This window comes from Lathyrus oleraceus, chromosome 3 (genome assembly GCF_024323335.1).
Source record: "Lathyrus oleraceus cultivar Zhongwan6 chromosome 3, CAAS_Psat_ZW6_1.0, whole genome shotgun sequence".
NCBI classification, from domain to species: domain Eukaryota; kingdom Viridiplantae; phylum Streptophyta; class Magnoliopsida; order Fabales; family Fabaceae; genus Lathyrus; species Lathyrus oleraceus.
The window spans coordinates 484952215-484972218 of NC_066581.1; positions in this window are offsets into that span (position 1 = coordinate 484952215).

A 20004-nucleotide genomic window follows, 5' to 3' on the forward strand; every position below is an offset into this window, starting at 1 on the left:
GCAGTCAGACACGTTGCACGCGATGTCTTAACATTCAACGCGGCTTTTGCCTGCATTCTTCATGTATTCTTCCTATCAACATTTCCTAAGACCACTTTCGTACCTCTAGTAGAAACTTGACATCTGGCACCACTAAAGCCAAAATCACAAACACCAGTAGATGGTTACTCCCCCTGTACCACACAATTGTAACACTCGGGCTTATTCTAATTTATCATAATTAGACACACCACATTCATATTTCCTCATGACTTTAAGATTCAGAAGGAAATAACAGTATTGTCCAAGGCAATGTCATGACATCCGGTGACATTCTTCTGCTCACTCAGCCTTGACATACACCACATCATCCTAATAACTAACAAGGTGCCATACCCACTTATCTGAGAGCACATAGACCACAAGCTTGATGATTACTTGCAACGCAACGACAGAACTCCCCCTGTCATGAACAACCAACTCTCCTCCTGAAACATGGAGATCACATATGAACATATCCAACACCCCAGAGTTGGACCATTACAAACTTCCTGATTCAAGGAGAACCCAGACCACTTGATGAATGGAAAACATAAGACGCATCTTCATGTCTTCAAGAGCACACCCTCTGTTCAACTCTCTTGGCTGAACACATCCACACTCTGTGTCAATCTCTCTTCTAACCAGAACAGAAAACCACTTCACAAAATGTTCTAACATAAGTTAGGACATCCTTCACAACATAACAAAGAGCACCATTTGATAATCTTCAGATATCATTGAGTCACCAGCTTGATCCAAAAGAACCCAGACACAAATTGGGACATATACATTCTCATCCCATTACAAGAGATAATCTTCCATAGATAGCTCAGAACTTCTACCACAAGCTCCAAGAGATGAATAGAAAACACCTCCTTTTGTCTTCAACTTACTACTTTTCTGCTCAAAAGTAATTTGTCTCAGACTTTCCTCAAGAATAATCAGCTGCCATATGTTGATTATCTTGATTCTTCGAACTCACTTCTGAGATAGACCAAATGCCACTGGTTGATTACCTCCTTCATGAATCCTCATATGAAAAAGTCAAATGCCACTTTTTGACCTCTCCACGTTTATCAGACTTCTCCCAAAGATATTCTGACCTTCCAAGTGAGACTTGAACTTCATGCTACATGTTAAACAAAACTTAGATTCTCTAAGACATGAACATGTAACATCTTCTCCATCCAGCAACTCCAAAGAACTGCAATGAGAACGATCTTTTAGAAGTACCCACTCTACAACTCTGTAGACCCTTCTATCTTAAGTTGATGTGCCACTTCACCAACTAAGATTCTGATGTTGAACCAAATGTCACAACATTGTGTTTTAACATCTAGCTGTTGAATTCAGCTCCTTCTTCTGCCACTTGAAAGAACTTCCTCCCTACACAGAACAAGAGTTCAACGCTCTCATAGACTTGATTGTGGAACCAAGTTTGAGTAAACAACCTCCATCCTGCAGGTTTGCAGTTAAGTCATCCAAGCTCACACCTTGATGAATCCCTACTTCTTCTCCAAAGACATCAGACACTCTGATCCATGAGTCTTCAGAAGGACCAGTTAGAGACTAACCCTTCAGCTATACCAAGGATTCCACTTCCTAGAGCAAGACTGTTTCCATGATGTCAAGAATGCTGCCACTTGTTCTTAACTCCACAGTGTGCATTAGCCAATGCACTTCCTTACCTAGATCAGAAATAAACTGATCCAAGTAACCACCATCAAGACTATGATGTCTTCTTCTTCTTGTACACACCAAAGCTGAACATGTTTCTTGCCAGGAAACCTTTTCATAGATCATATGCTTTTGCTGCCACCAAAGAGATAGATCATAAACCAATGTAATATCCTTCCTGTGATTCTGCACAGGGTCTTGAAGAAGAGATGTTCCAACATCTTTAAGAACATCAGTTATCTGGAGCTCCAAGGATAATCAATAAAATACTTGTACTTGGCACAAGTAGACATTGATCTTAAATCCTTTCCCAATTATCCTTTCAGATACTTCCACCATAAGAATACTTTGAAAATACTCTTCTTGTGTCAACATCTTCTGCTTGCAAGCACCTCAATAGTTTTGAGAATCTTTCCAGATTAGATTCACCCTTAGGAATGAGAGAGATGAATCCTTCCTTGCAAATGTGTCACACAACAACCAGAACCCATGTGACACAGGTCAACAGCCAACCAGACCCTAGGCTGACCAAACGTGAGGAGGTTAATCAAAACTCCCCCTCAAATTAACAATCATGGAAACTCCACACCAATATCCATGCATTGTTCACAAATGTCTCAACATGACATACACCATCCCTAACAGTGGCAACTAACTCTATGAGTTATACCTATACATACTCCAATCACACCAATCAGACTCCAGCTGACCATAGGTACTAGTGAAAAAAAAACAACACCAGTCAATAGTAGATATGCATTGCCAGAGCATACTACCTCAACCAACCTCTGAATCTTCATATTCTCACTCCTTGAAAGAACTGCCACTTCTGAGCGTGGTGTTTGAATAACAAGATTCATGGTCCCAATCCTCTTAAATGAAATAGCAATCAGGTTACCCCATTAGTGACTTCTAACATCCAGGTGACTTGTCTTCCAACATAACATAGTACTTCAGGGAACAACTATCCAACCCTGATCAATCTACAGGAATAGGACAAACAGCAGGAAATTGCACAATGTCACATCTCAACCAACTCCACTTCTAGAGATCAGACTTCTAAAAGTGACCTTCTTGAGCACACACACAGTTGACCCTACCCTTGTCAACTTAGCACACACAGATGTCTCCTCTTCCAGGTCAGGAGTGTAAGACCCCAATTTTGGGCCCTAAGATCCCTCATGGCCCATATCATTCATATCATAACCTCAAGGATCATTGCATGCCTTTGTCCCCTCCTAGTGGGTAGATTGCCTTGTAGGTTTGTTTCTTGATCACCAAGCATACTTTGCATTTGTATATCTTTGCTTTTCATGTGTTTATCATTCAAAAAGTACAAAAATATTGTCAGTCTAACTTTTTTGCTTGCAGTTGAAGCAATCATCAGAAATTAGGTCAAAGTCAGTCATTGATCAGTCAAAGCAATGGATGATGGCCATTCTTGTGGAATTTGGGCATCATGATCAATAATCAAAGGTTCATACAACTTGAGACATCATTGGAAGTCAAGGTCTCAAGGAATTAGGGTTTGGAATTCATCAGAAGAGGATCAATCAGTCCAAAACCCTAGAAAAGTCAAACTTGGTCAACTGAGGATTTAATCAGAGATTTGATGGATAGAATTGATCTGAGGAAGCTCATTCATGCTTGTATAAACCTCATATATCATGTCAAGCCTCATCATGGAAGAAAATCAAGCCAATCAGAAAATTTTCCAGAAATAGAAAGTGGACCTGTAATTTCAACTGCCAAAAATGGAAACTTCTTGATCTTAAACTTACATCATGATACAAGCTTCAAATGAATTTTTGCCCAACATGAAAGTTGAAGATCTTGTCTTCCCATTTTCAAAAAGTCCAAGAACATCAAAATCCCATGTGTGGTTGTCAAGATATGATCAAATCATTTTCACCAATTTTTGAACTTCAACAAGCCATATCTCTCAAACCATAAGGCCAAATTTGGTGGGGTTTTTTCCTACACATCACATTTTTCATCCTCTTTCCAAAAATATAAATTTCATGACCTAAAACCTCACCATTCAAAATGGCATTTTTGGACCTTTTGCATTTAAATTCAAAGTTTGACCAAACTTTGACTTTTTGAGTCTTTGACTTTTTCTTGATTTAGCCAATTGGGAAATGTTCCATATATCATTTGTGATTTGTTCCAAGCCTAAAATCATAACCATACCACCATTACACCATCATTTTTAACCAAAATGCAAAATGGACAAAATTGGCAATTGGCTTCATTTGAACAAATCAAGTACAGTTCTGCAGCACACACAAAACAGCAATTGTGCTGGCCACTAGCAGCTGGTAGCAGGCCCAAATCTGTGCATACAAACACACCTCCACTTCATTTATGGATAGTTAGCAATTTTGGCAAATGGAGCTCATTAAGCTAATCCAGCTTATCATTCCTTAAACCAATCTAAAACAGACATATAAAGTCTCTTTTCTGACATTTGCAGCCCTAGTGTTCACAGCCTCCACAGACCAAAAACCCTCATTCTCTCTTCTTGCATTTTTGGCAATTGGCTTTTTTCTGCATAAACCATCAACAAACCTCAAATACCCTTGATTCCTCCACGACATAACCATCATTTAGAACCTTTTGCAAGCATGATTCACCACCTGTTTTGCAGCTCGAATTCTGTTTTCTCTAAGAGCACTCCAATGACAGATTGAGATTTGGACCTAATCAAGTTTTGTTGAGCTAAGAGGTTTCAAGCAGCATCATCATAAACGTGGACCTGCACCTGTTTGCACTCAAATCAACCAAAACAGCACTGCCTCTGCTTCTGCTCTTCACATTGGTAAACTTTCGAATCCTTCATTTTCTAAATCCATGTTATGCCTTGTATTGTTCATGATGTGCTGAGCCCATTGCAATTTGTGGCATGTAAAATAGTAGAGTTATACATGAAAAATCTGATTTCAAAGTAATATGTCCAAAGTTGCCTTGGTATGTTTTTGTTGTTTTAGCTCGATTTAGTGATGATAGCTGCTAGAATATGCATGAATGATGTTTGTTTGACATGTTGGTGGGTATAGTTTCATTCTTCGGGCCTGTTTGGTTCTTGATGATTTTACATGATGATGTTGCTTACTGCTGTTCAAAACCCTAAACCCTGCCAAGAAACCCTCATGAAATGTGTTCTGATTGCTGGTGTTGTGATGCTACATAAGTATTGATGCTATATCATTGTGTGTTTTTTGCTCAAACTTTGTTTAAAAATGACCACACAATGTTGCTGCCCAAACTTATCAGATGCCCAAAATTTCCCATGATTTTGATGTTGTTTGTTGATTGTTGGTCATGAACATGAGCTTGAAGTTGCCAAGCCATGCTGTTGTTTGTTTTTGTTTGTTTCGATGATGATGAAGTTGAACATGTGTGCGGCTGTTGTTGAAACCTTGTTTTTTCCAAAAATCGTGTTTTATGAAGATTGTCTATTGTTGTTGCTCATGCTGCTTGAAATATTTCAATACCTTGCTGCAGTGTAGAACATTATGAGCATGCTTAGAAAATTTACATGATCCATGTTGAATGCTGTTGTTTGTTGGCTGTGTGAGCATCACCATGAAAACCATGCTGCATTTCTTAAAACCCTCATTGATTTGTCAAGGCTATGCTGTTGGGTGGTGTGGTCGAATCATGTTGTTTAATGTTTGTTGGTACCATGAAGATAATACCCTGCTGCCTTTTACATCCTAAGGCCTGTCCAGGAAGTTCATAAGAATTTGTGTTTGGTTGTCACTAAATGATGCTGTCTGAACTCCATTGCCTTGTTATTGTGTGGCTCGTTTTAAAGTGTGTTCTAGGATGTTGAACTTGCATGAAGTTACCATGTTGATTGCATTTGAGAGCCATGTTGATTATGCCCTGCCATTAAACCTTAAGTTGCCTAGGAAATCCATGAGAATTGTGTAAGCTTGCTGTTGACTTGCTTGCTGAATACCCTGCTATCATGTGTTGCTGCGTTTTAATGCTGGTTTTTGTATGTTGTTGATTGTTGCTGTTTTCTTGTTGTTTGAATGATGATGTTAATTGTGTTGCTGCATAAGCCAAACCCTCATACTGTTTCCAGAAATCCAGCATATGTTTTGGTTGCTGTGTGTTATATGTTGCATAAATATCATGAGTGTATTATCATGTGGTGTCCACGTGGCTGTTTAATTTTATTTGATGATGATGACACATACTGCAATGCATATCCTGCTGCTGTTTTGCTATTTTCAGCTGTCCATAAATCCATATGGCTGGGGGCTGTTGTTATTACATGATTGTATGCTGTGAAATGCTGTTAGAGTTTTTGTGGTGCTGCTATACCATGCTATGCTAAAACCCTGTTGTTGTGATTGCTTGCTCTACTTTGTTTCATGATGATGAAACTGAAGGCTGAAATACTGTTTGATGATGAAATCCCATGCTGTTTCGAAACCTAACTCTGCCCAGCTTGTCCTTGAATTTTGTTTAAAATTTGTTTGGTGCTGTTGTTTAAAAGCTGCATGATGCTGTACATGTGCCTTGCTATTGAGTGATTTTGCTCAAGACCTGTTTGGTTGCTATGTGAACATTGTTAAGTGCTATGTTGATTGTGTGATGGTTGAATTTTTGTTTTGACATTGAGCAATGCCAAGCCATGCTGCTACAATCCTGTTGATGTCTTGAACTCGCCATGAAAAATCCATTTGATGGTGCTATATGCTGTTGCTTGCTATTGTTTTGATGAACATGATGACGATGAATATGTCAATGCTGGCTGTTTCGAAACTACCCTGTCCAGGATTTTTCCCATGTTTATGTGTGGTATGCTGACTGATTACTTGCTGCTACACATTGCCAAATTCGATGCTTACAATGCTGAAACCATGTTGCTGCTTGTTTGAAACTCTAGGAACATGTCCAGAAATCCACCTTGATTCATATTATGTTTGCTTGTGTTGAATGCTGTTTGTTTATTTCATTTGGTTACATGTTGATGATTACACGATGCCATGCTGTTACCTTGCTGCTGTTTGAAACCTCATGACCATGTGAAGCATTTTGTATGCTGTTGTTTGGTTGCAGTATGAGTATTCCCAATGCCATGTTATTGTGTGATGTTGCTTGAAGTTCGTTTTTATGATGATGAACTCATACCTTTCCCATATTGTCTTGTTGGTTGCTGTTGTTCTATGCTGCATGAATACCACATTTGTGTTACCATGTTGGTCTGTGTGATTTTGCTTGAGGTTTGTTGGCCATGATAATCAATTGAAGATGAGCATTTTGAGCTGCCCTGCTGTATGTTAAACCCTAGGGTTTCTAAAAATCAGAAAATATGAAGTTTCTTTGGTGTTTACTGTTCCATTGGCCGTTGGCCAATGAGAACATTCCGTTTCCATGCATCAAAACGCACAGTTTGGTTTAATGAGGTCCAGAATTACACTTGTGCCACTGCTTTGACTTTGCTTTGACCACTTTGCCATGCCATTTGTTCATATTGCATCCAACTATTTCCTCCATTTCTACAATTTATTTCTCATTCAATTTTCACTCAAAAATTATGAAATTTTTTGCATGATGATCACAAAGATGTCTACTATTTTATGGTGAATTTTAATTAATTTTTCATTGGCTGGATTTTAATTGATAATTATTTTCTTGACATGTATGCCAAAATAATACCTTGTGCCATTCTCTTTGTGAAATTGTCATATTGCATCCATTGCCTTTGAAATTTTTTGTGGTAAAACTAGACACCTTGACCTTCATTTCCATATAAAGTTTGTGCATTTATCTTTTGTGGATTGAGAGTTATGATTTTTTGAAGTTATGTGTTGAATTTGGTGCCACACCATGATCATGCATTTTCACAATTTTTGTTCACACACTTCCCTACATCCAAATGACTCTAAATTTTGCATGAATGATCCCTTGTATGTCTAATTGATGTATGATTTTTCTTGGAATTAATCTTGCTGTTTTCCATTTGATTGAGAATTTTCTTCCATATGTGGTCATTTGTTGACTTTTTGTGCTATGCCTTGCCAAATCTTTTGTGAAATTCTCAAATCTTATTGTATGACCATGAAATTTCATATGTGATAACTAGACACCTCAAGCTTTGCATTGGTGTTAACCTCACTCATTTCTCTTCTGTTTTCAAATTGATATGATTTTTTGAAGTTGACCTATGCTTGTTGACTTTCACCATGTTTACTTGAATTTGGTTTGACTTCATGAATTTCATTGACTGCCTTCCTCTCATCCAAATGCATTGAAATTTGACATGTATACCATGTTAGATGTTAGGATTGAGTGTGATTTATTTCATGATTTTTGAAATATGTTTGAGTTGACTTTTGAATGAAGTCTTTGCTGTTGACTTTTGTATGCTTCTCTTGCCATGCTTTGCATCCTTTTGCATATGAAATGATCATAATGCATGATTTGGTTATGAATCCAATTGAGAATGCTTCTTGAATGTTTAAACTTGGTTTGGTTTGACTTTGTCTTGCTGCCTTGACTCTTTCTTTCATCTTTGACCCTAGGCTAGCCCTAGTGGTCTTCTAAGCTTATGATTGAGTTCATCTGTTTCAGGTTAAGCACCAATGCCTTGAGGATCATTCAAATATTTGTTTGAGTTGAATTATATGATGTGCTAACCTTTGTTTTGTAGGTGACTCATATGCTTGAGTCTTTGTGCCTTGCACAATTGGTCCCTCTGTGGTTGACTTTTGGTTCATTTCCTTTGATTTTGACTGTTGAGCTGTTTACTAACTAGTTTGACTTTTTCAGGTACTTTAGTTGCCTAAGTTCTTTGAACTTACTTGCTTGCTTTGCTTTTTAGCATTTGCTTTGAGGTATAAACCTTCTTCTTCATGTAGTCTGGAGACCCGGTCTGTTATTTGACCGGGCAAACTGTCTGAAGTCCTCCTTAAGAGGCAATGACTGTGTTTGTTTATATTTGTCCTAAGCAGGAAAAGTCCTTCAAGAAAGGCAATTGGTGGAAGGTAGGGATAAGCAATCTATCCCCCACTATTCAGTGTGTCCTCTCTTTGCTCCCATTACATGGTTGAAGCAATGAGATAAAAACCCAAGATCTAATCGAGTCAATAATGTGGAGAGAGTTCCTACTTTCTGAACTCCCACACTTTCTTTGATGCTCTCTCTGATATGAGATAGAAGCAATGAGGCACACCCCTCATCTCCTTTTCATCTGCTTCACTTGAGCCCCTCAATGGCCAAGTTAAGAGCGACCTTCACCCATTACAGTGGACTTTCAAAGTCAAACCCTCTTGTGTGAGCCCCCAATTGTTTGGCTATAGAGTGTGCTGTTTGATATTCATTGCTTGATTGATTGATTGCTTCATGTTTGTATGCTATGCATCTATCATCATCATCAATTGCCATTAGTGCATGATCATACCATTTGTCTGTGTGACTTTTATCATTGTTGTTTGCCCATTGAGGACAATTGTAAGCCCATCTCTTTTGGCCTTTGCTCCTGTGATATGGAAGGATAGAGTGTAAGACCTCATTGGTCACTCATATCTTCTGTTTTATCTGTTTGTATGTGAGGATACAGTTATAAGTCCCTGTAAGTTGGCATCTGCTTTCCTGTGATCATAGTTTGTTCATCTGTTTGTGTGTGAGGATACAGTTATAAGTCCCTGTAAGTTGGCATCTGTTGTCCTGTGATCATAATTTGATCTGTTTGATTTGTATGTGAGGTTGCGGTTGTAAGTCCCTGTAAGTTGGCATCTGCTTTCCTGTGATCATAGTTTGTTCATTTGTTTGTGTGAGAGGATACAGTTATAAGTCCCTGTAAGTTGGCATCTGTTATCCTGTGATCATAATTTGATTTGTTTGATTTGTATGTGAGGTTGCAATTATAAGTCCCTGTAAGTTGGCATCTGCTTTCCTGTGATCATAGTCTGTTTATCTGTGTGTATGTGAGGATACAGTTATAAGTCCCTGTAAGTTGGCATCTGTTATCCTGTGATCACAATTTGGTTTGTTTGTTTATGTGAGGTTGCAGTTATAAGTCCCTGTAAGTTGGCATCTGCTTTCCTGTGATCATAGTTTGTTCATCTGTTTGTGTGAGAGGTTGCAATTATAAGTCCCTGTAAGTTGGCATTTGCATACCTGTGATCATATTGTTGCTTTTGTTCTTGTATGTGAGGATCCATTGTAAGTCCCTGTAAGGTGGCATTGGATTTCCTGTGAGCATACTGTGGAGTTAACCTAAGTCCAGACAGATTGGCAGTTAACTTCCATTTCTCATCTTTGTTTTTCTTTTGAGGAGATTGGTGTAAGTCCATTGAGTGGCTTCTGATATCCTGTTCTGTTTTAGGAGACTGGTGTAAATCCATCTATTGGTATCCGGTATCCGCTTTTATTTCTTTGCCTGTGGAGATTAGTATAAGACCATTGAGTGGCATCTGATATCCCATTTTGTTTTAGGAGATTGGTATAAGACCATTGATTGGCATCCGATATCCGCTTTTGCTTGCTTTGCTTGCTTGTTATTATTAATTCCTATTCCAAAGGACACACTTGAATCATCTCCCATATGATCTCAAGAAGTGAACCTTCTAAGAAGTTTTACAATCCATCTCCATCCATTCATCATTCATTATGTCCTAGACTTTTCACACTTTATCTTTCAAATTTGACATAAGTGTTGTGCAAACATCTTCATGTTTTCTAACTAAAAACCTGGACTCAAGTCCTTGACCTTTTTTCCAAACTCCATTTCATAATACTTATTTGAATTGATCTTAATCATACCTTGACTCCATTTTCATAATCATAATCAGTAATTCCACTCATTCACTTGTTTTGGCTTTGTCCATTATTAATGCTTTCATACATGAGCTATAGGTTTGATTTATCTTAGTGGTTGATGTTAATCTCACCTTCTGTCTTTAGTGATTGAATTGTAAGTCTTCCTTGTCTATTATAGGGTTAACCCCTCTCTGGCAAGTTGAAGCTGTTCTCACATGGTGGACGTTGTTGTTTATATAAGGTTGAGTTTTCTCCCGTGGATAACGTAAGACCTAGGGTTTGTGTTTAAAATTGAACCTAACCCACTTTTGGAAATCTTTTAGCCGAACTACGGCGTTCTGATCCTTACCTTTGATGGAAGGTACGTAGGCAACGGGTTCATCCGTTCGAACCCAATAACCCAATACCCAATAATAATAAAAATTGCATATTCTTTTCTCACCATCCCAATCATGTTTGCACAATCTTTATGTCGTAACAAATAACAATTTTTTTACAACAAGTGTGAAAAGGGCTCCCTAGGAGTACCTAGGACGTAGTGGGTGCCTAACACCTTCCCATTGCGTAATTTACCCCTTACCCAGAATCTCTGATCTTTTTATTAGTTTTCTACGTGTAAAACTTCTTAGGCTTTTGTTCGCTTTTTAGCCAGTCCTTTGGATAAATAAAAGTGCGGTGGCGACTCGAAATTTCATGTATCTCTTAGCTTATGATTTAATTGATAGATCATATAGCGACGAATACACCGCTACAGAAAAGTGGCGACTCTGCTGGGGATAACCTCACCAGAATCCCTGGTTGTATTGCCTACTTTTCACCCTTGTTGTGCTATATTGTTATTCTTTATCTGACATATTTTTGTACAATTTGGGATGAATGTATTGATTGTAATGTGTGAATTGCTTGATATACATTGCTGTGTGCTTTGGTGATCTGTGAGATGAGTTCTATACCCGAACTCGAGTGCACTCTAGGATAGGAGAATGGCATAGTCTTGTCGACTGGTGTGGAGTATTCCTTAGCCAGTTGACTTGCGAGTCCATTCACTTGGTGGAGGTCATGTTGAACTAATAATGTCACACAAGTTATTTGTGGTTAGGCATTATTCTTTCAATCATGTTCCGCAGAAGCCAAGGACCTTAGTTTACCAAACCCATCTTGGCCTATTTTTAGGACCGTAGTGCGAAGGTCGTTCAGATGTCAGTTCTGATACGATTGTTACGCGATACTACACTCATAAGAGTTTCTCTTGAGAATATTCTTGGAATACGAGTATTCGTTCCTCCGAAAATATTCGAAAGATGGAACGATGATTATGGGAACCTCTGATAGAACATGTCTGGCAGGTTTAAACCCTAGTACACTCCCCTTGGGTGGTTCTTAACCGAGACTCCATGCTCGTGACTCTCAACAAACCCGTGATTCGTGGTTGAGTCGTTCACACATTGTTAATATCAATGGATCCCGGATCAGGTGTAAAACCTAAGATCCACCAAAGCGGCTGGTTGATATTAGGAATGTTTGAACCGGTTCATGTACCGTTAATATCAATGGAACTTGGGTGTCGATAAGGTGAAAACCTAAATCCACCAAAATGGATGATTGATATTAGGGATACATAGAGCTTTCCCACGACCTTTGTTTGGTGTGCTTTGCTTGATCCTTGAGTGTGTTTGTTGCATCCATGCATTCACGCATTTCATCCGCATTCATGTCATCAAAGAGAAAATTTTCAAGGAACTTAAAGGGTTATTTGCAAAATTTTCAGACATGGAAAGACCAAAAAGGCATACAAAGAAATACAGTTTCCAACAGCCTGATGTAAAAGAGTTAAGGAATCTGACATCGTATGTATTAGATCCCTTGGGTTTCAAGGCTCGCTATGGGAAGCTTCTGCCGCTGTTAACTACTCAAGTGGATGAGGGATTGATGAGCACTCTTGCTCAGTTCTATGATCCGCTCTATCATTGCTTCTTATTTCCGGACTTCCAGTTGCTGCCAACTTTGGAAGAGTACTCTCACCTTATTGGGATTCCTATTCTGGATCAAGTGCCGTTCAGTGGCTTAGAGAGTATTCCATCTGCTCGAGAGATTTCCAGCCTGTTGCACATAGATGAAGATCTGATTAGAGCTAATCTGACCATCAAAGGCGGAATTCAGGGTTTTCCCTCCGAGTTCCTTATTGCTCAAGCTACTTTCTATGGGAAGGCCATGAGTGAGGATGCCTTTGAGGCTCTATTTGTGTTGCTCATCTATGGATTGGTGCTATTTCCCAACTTCGACAAGTTCGTCGACATGAATGCCATTAGGATCTTTTCAGTCCTTAATCCAGTTCCGACCTTGTTGGGTGATGCATATGTCTCCATGCATCTGAGGAATATGAAGAATGGAGGAGTCATTGTCTGCTGTTTACCCCTGCTGTACAAGTGGTTTATTTCGCACTTGCCGCAGACAGTTGCTTTCAAGGAGAACAAGGGATGTCTACGGTGGTCTCAGAGACTCATGTCTCTCACCAATGATGATATCACCTGGTATGATCGCGTGTACGATACCGTCCAGATCATCAATTCTTGTGGTGAATTCCCCAATGTGCCTCTTCTTGGTACATGTGGTGGGATTACCTACAACCCTACGCTTGCACGTCGTCAGCTTGGGTTCCCCCTAAAGGATAAACCCCATAACATTCTGTTAGAAGGTGTGTTCTTTCAGGAGGGTAAAGATCCCCAAGGCCTGAAAGCCAGATTTGTCCGCGCTTGGCGCAATATTCGCATAAAGAGTAGGAATGAATTGGGTCCAAAGAATTGCATTGCTTTGGAGCCATACACCTCTTGGGTCAGACAGAGGGCTGCTACCTACCTGATGCCGTACGATCATCCGAGACCTACACTGTTGGATGTGGCTGGGCCTTCAACCCTCCCTACCCAACGTGTAGAGGAGTTGAGAGAAGAAGACCTTTCGCGTGCCTGGATCCGCGAGAGAGAAGAATTGCTGCAGCAGCTCAAGGAGAAGGATGATATGATTGAATTTCTCGAGCACCGAGTGATCGACGATCCAAACGACACTTGGACTTCTCTGCTTCCTCAATCATCCAAATTCTGGAAAAGGAAGTATGATCAACTTGCAAAGGAGAAGGCTGATATGGAGGCTGCCTATGAGAGAGAGATCAAGAAGTTGTACACTTCTAGTCTTCCAGCATCCCGAGCTAATAGGGATCCATAGGATGTCATTTACCTTTTCTCTTTGTAATGAATTAAAAGAATGCTGTACTTCTTTGTCTATATATTTGAATGAAATATTTTCCATGAACAATCAAAATGTTTAAATATTCAAAATATTGCAAATGAATACCCTGAGGGTTCCTTGAAAATCAAAGCATTTGCACAAGCATTTCATGCATCATTCTTGCATAAACAGGTACCCCTTTTTTTTCTGGTCTTCCGGTTCTAACATCTGCTCTTCATTTATTTTGAAGACAAGCTGACTCACCGGTATTATACGAGGGTCAACTCTGCAAGGATTATGGAGCAATTGGAACAAGAGAACCAGAGTTTGAGAGATGAAGTCGCCAGACTTGGCGCTCTGATGGAGCAACTTCTTGCTGCCCAGAATCAGCCTGCTCCTCAACCAGCAACTCCCGTTCAGCGGACGGTTATTTCTGAGATAACTACTACATCAGTGCCAGTCAGTGCCCAGCAGCCTAATGCCATGCCTCCCGGTTTTCCTTGGGGGATGCCTCCCGGCTTCATGCCTGATCTGCCAGCTCCTACCTTTGCACAAATGCCGGCATCTAGCCCGGTCCCTATTCCCGTTCCTCCTGTCGTGCAAACCATGCCGAGGGTAGACGACACCATTTATCACTCTGAAGCGTCTGAGGGCTCAGATGTACACGAGAAAATGGATGCAATGAACGATCAATTCCTTGAGCTGAGAAAGGAATTGAGAACTCTTAGAGGCAAAGATCTCTTCGGCAAGTCAGCAGCCGAACTTTGTCTGGTTCCCGGTGTTAAAATACCAGTCAAATTCAAGGTCCCAGACTTTGAGAAGTATAAAGGGAACACTTGTCCTTTGGCACACTTGGTCATGTATGCCAGAAAGATGTCCACGCAGACCGACAACGATCAACTCTTGATCCACTACTTCCAAGACAGTTTGTCTGGTGCTGCTCTCCGTTGGTACATGAGCCTAGACAGCGTCAACATCCGCTCTTTCAATGATCTTGGCGAAGCTTTCGTCAAGCAATACAAATACAACGTTGACATGGCGCCTGACAGAGATCAACTCAGGTCTATGTCACAAAAGGACAAAGAGACGTTCAAGGAGTACGCCCAGAGATGGCGTGAGCTGGCAGCTCAAATCACTCCACCATTAGAGGAGAAAGAGATGACCAAGATTTTTCTGAAGACTCTTGGGTCATTTTACTATGAGAGAATGGTGGCCAGCGCTCCCTCTGATTTCACCGAGATGGTGAACATGGGGATGCGTCTCGAAGAAGGTGTCCGTGAAGGACGATTAACTAAAGATGATGGTTCTTCCTCTAAGCGTTATGGAGCGTTTAAGAGGAAAGAAGGTGAAGCTCATGCTGTGCAGTCTCAACCAAAGCATCGAAGACCCTCTGTTCAGAGGAAGCCTGCACGACATTCTGGTCATCAGCACCAGGTGGCTAGTGTAGCGCCTGTATTCAAGGATAATGCTCAGCAGTATCAGCATCAGCAGCAATATCCACAACCGCAATATCAACAGCAACAGCAGCGTCCACAGCAACAGGCTTACCAGCCTCGTGGAAGTACAACCAATCAAGCTAATGTGAGCTATGATAGGAAGAAGGTCAGCTTCGACCCTATTCCGATGACATATACAGAGCTTTATCCCTCCTTGTTGGAGAGGAAGTTGGTTTCTCCTAGGGATCCTCCTGCTATTCCTGCAAACCCGCAATGGTGGTACAAACCAGACCAGCATTGTGTCTACCATTCCGGTGCTCCGGGCCACAATGTGGAAAATTGTTTCCCGCTGAAGAATAAGGTTCAAGACCTCATGAGAAGCGGAATTCTGAGTTTTGAAGACTCCAACCCGAATGTCACCAGGAACCCATTGCCTTCGCATGGGAAATCCGTGAATATGATCCAGGAAGACCTTGGGAAGTACAAAGTGAAATATGTCAGCCATATCCGGCAGTCATTGGTTGGATTACATAAGATGCTGTGTCAGCACAGCTATTTGAAGCATAACCATGACCAGTGCCGCGTCTGTTCTGTTAACCGTTTGGGTTGTGATCAGGTTCGCCGTGAGCTTCAGAAATTGTTGAATGAAGGTACCATTGAGATTCTCCAGAATCGCAATGTGGATGTTGTTGAGCCCGAAGTGAGTGTCATCTCCCCGGTGTTCAAGATACCTGAGCCAGTTGTTATTCGCTATAATAGCAACAAGCCTAAAGCTTCGCCTTCTCTGATTATCAAGCCAGCCGGCCCTGTGCCGTATTCATCTGATAAAGCCGTACCTTTCCGGTACAATCCTGTTGCTGTCCAGGATGGGGTCGAGGTTCCTCTGCCATCTACTTCCGTGACCACTATCGCTGATGTTAGTGGATTGACCCGCAGCGGTCGTGTATTTTCTGCGCCTGCTAAGGCTGTTCCTTCTGACACTGTTGTGCACCCTGTAGGGAATGCTGTGAATGTTCAGAATCCGGCACTTGATGTTGCCAAACCCTCCTCGTCTGTACAAAAGACTCCTGTTTCTTCAGTTGGCCCAAGTGGCATTGTTGACGAAGAATCTGATGAGATGCTGAGGCTCATCAGAAAGAGTGAGTACAATATTGTAGACCAGCTTCTACATACGCCCTCCAAGATTTCCATTCTTTCTCTATTGCTGAATTCAGAACCCCATCGGGAGTCTCTTCAGAAAGTCTTGGACCTGGCATACGTTGACCATGATGTCACCCTGGAACAATTTGATAGTATTGTTGCAAACATTACTGCCTGCAACACTCTGAGCTTTTGTGACGTTGATCTCCCTGAGGAGGGAAGAGACCACAACATGGCTTTACACATCTCAATGAATTGTAAATCTGATGCAATGTCCAATGTACTGGTGGACACTGGATCGTCCCTTAATGTATTGCCAAAATCCACACTCTCCAGATTGTCGTATCAAGGTCCTCCTATGAGGCAGAGTGGGGTTGTTGTTAAAGCTTTTGATGGGTCGCGTAAAACCGTGATTGGGGAAGTTGATCTCCCGATCAAAATCGGACCAAGTGATTTCCAGATCACTTTTCAAGTAATGGATATTCACCCATCTTACAGCTGTCTCTTGGGGCAGACCATGGATTCACGAGGCTGGCGCCGTGACATCCACCCTACACCAAAAGCTGAAGTTTGTGAAAAATAAGAAATTGGTTGTAGTAGGGGGAGAAAAGGCTCTCCTGGTCAGTAACTTGTCTTCTTTCTCGTACATTGATGCAGAGGATGAAGTTGGAACTCAGTTCCAAGCTTTATCTATTGATAAACCAATCGAGAAGAAGTCTCCTTCATTCACTTCCTACCGTGATGCAAAGCTGGCCATTGAATGTGGTGCAGTTGCTGGATTAGGGAAAGTGCTTGAACTTGAAGATAATCGATCCCGGGCTGGCATTGGCTATGGTTCTGGGGCATGCAATGAGCAAGGTCTGTTCACCAGTGGAGGATTCATCCATGCTGATCAACCTGCAGAAGAGGAAGCTGCTGCTATCATCGAAGAAGAAGATGCAGAAGATTTGAACAATTTTGTTATTCCTGGTGGTGTCTGCCACAATTGGGTCGCTGTGGATGTTCCTACAGTTATCCATAGATCAGAGTAATTGTTCATTTTGTTTAAAACCCTTCTCCCATGCCAAAAGGAGAAGTGATGACATTGTTGGCAAAGCATATATACAATGATATTTTCATTCAATTTTTGCATTGTCAAAACATTTGTTTTTCCTTTGTTTTCACTTTTTGCTTTCTTTATGAAATCAGTGATCACAAAAAACCATAAAAACAAAATAAAAGCTGTAAAAGCAACATTCTTTCATCTGCATAATGATTTGCTTGCTTAAAATGCTGAAGTTTTTCTTAACCAAAATCATTATGCAGGTTGATCCTAAAACCCATTGAACATAATGATCCAACGCCATCTCCCAACTTTGAATTCCCTGTATTTGAGGCAGAAGAAGATGACGTTGAAGAGATTCCTGATGAGATCACCCGTCTCCTTGAGCACGAAGAGAAGATCATTCAGCCGCATCTCGAAGACTTGGAAACAGTCAACTTGGGGTCTGAAGATTGTGAGCGCCTGGTGAAGATTGGGGCACTTCTTGAAGGGTCTGTTAAGGAAGATTTGATCAGCTTGCTACGAGAATATTCAGATATCTTTGCTTGGTCCTATGAAGACATGCCGGGTTTAGATACAGATATTGTGCAACATTTCCTGCCTTTGAAGCCTGAGTGCGTGCCTGTGAAGCAGAAGCTCAGAAGAACTCATCCAGATATGGCAGTGAAGATCAAAGAGGAAGTTCAGAAGCAAATTGATGCGGGGTTTCTGGTGACTTCGACATATCCTCAATGGGTGGCCAATATTGTGCCTGTTCCTAAGAAGGACGGAAAAGTCCGTATGTGCGTTGATTACAGAGATTTGAATAAAGCTAGTCCAAAAGATGATTTTCCTCTACCACACATTGACATGTTGGTAGACAATACAGCTAAATTCAAAGTCTTTTCCTTTATGGACGGATTTTCCGGATATAATCAAATCAAGATGGCACCAGAGGATATGGAGAAGACAACATTCATCACACCTTGGGGAACATTCTGTTATCGAGTGATGCCCTTCGGTTTGAAGAACGCCGGAGCCACGTATCAACGAGCTATGACTACCTTGTTTCATGATATGATGCACAAGGAGATAGAAGTCTATGTTGATGATATGATTGCTAAGTCCCGAACGGAAGTTGAGCATATTGAGCATTTGTTGAAGCTTTTCAGCGTTTGAGGAAATTCCAGCTTCGTCTGAATCCGAACAAATGTACTTTTGGAGTCCGTTCCGGAAAGTTGTTGGGTTTTGTGGTAAGTGAAAGAGGTATTGAGGTTGATCCTGCAAAGGTCAAAGCAATACAAGAGATGCCCGCACCCAAAACTGAGAAGCAAGTCCGAGGTTTTCTTGGCCGCTTGAACTACATTTCCAGATTTATATCCCACATGACTGCCACATGTGCGCCGATATTCAAGCTCCTCCGGAAAGATCAGTCTCATGATTGGACCGAGGATTGCCAGAAAGCTTTCGACAGTATCAAAGATTATCTGTCCGAACCTCCGATTTTGTCTCCGCCTGTGGAAGGAAGACCTCTGATTATGTACTTAACAGTTCTTGAAGACTCGATGGGTTGTGTACTCGGTCAACAAGATGAATCAGGGAAGAAGGAGTTTGCTATCTACTACCTCAGTAAGAAGTTTACTGATTGTGAGTCTCGGTACTCTATGCTTGAGAAGACGTGCTGTGCTTTAGCTTGGGCAGCTAAGCGTTTGCGCCAGTACATGATTAATCATACAACTTGGTTGATATCCAGAATGGATCCAATTAAGTATATCTTCGAGAAGCCTGCTTTAACTGGGAGGATTGCCCGTTGGCAGATGCTGTTGTCTGAGTATGATATCGAGTATCGAGCTCAGAAAGCTATCAAAGGTAGTATCTTGGCTGACCATCTAGCGCACCAGCCGATTGAAGATCATCAGTCTGTTCAGTATGACTTCCCTGACGAGGAAATTCTGTATTTGAAGATGAAAGATTGCGATGAGCCTACACTTGATGAAGGTCCAGAACCTGGTTCCAGATGGACGATGGTGTTTGATGGCGCTGTTAATCAATATGGAAATGGAATTGGGGCAGTAATTGTTAATCCCCAGGGATCGCACATTCCGTTTACAGCAAGGCTAACTTTCAAATGCACGAATAATATGGCGGAGTATGAAGCCTGTATTATGGGACTTGAAGAATGCATTGATTTGAGAATCAAATATCTTGATGTCTATGGTGATTCAGCTTTGGTTGTCAATCAGATCAAAGGTGAATGGGAGACAAATCAACCAGGTCTCATCCCATACAGAGATTATGCAAGGAGAATTTCAACTTTCTTCACAGAAGTTGAATTTTATCATATTCCTCGAGAGGATAATCGGATGGCAGATGCCCTTGCTACGCTTGCTTCCATGATAGTTGTCAGATGGTGGAATGATGTCCCCAACATTACTGTGATGCGCTTGGATAGACCCGCTCACATATTTGCAATTGAAGAAGTGAAAGATGACAAGCCTTGGTATTTTGATATCAAGAATTTCCTCCAGAACCAGGTCTACCCGCCTGGGGCATCTGTGAAAGATAGGAAAACTTTGAGAAGGTTGTCAGGCAGTTTCTACCTCAGTGGTGAAGTGCTGTACAAAGAAATTTTGATATGGTTTTGCTCAGATGCGTGGATAGACACGAAGCAAACCTGTTGATGACTGAGGTCCATGAGGGTTC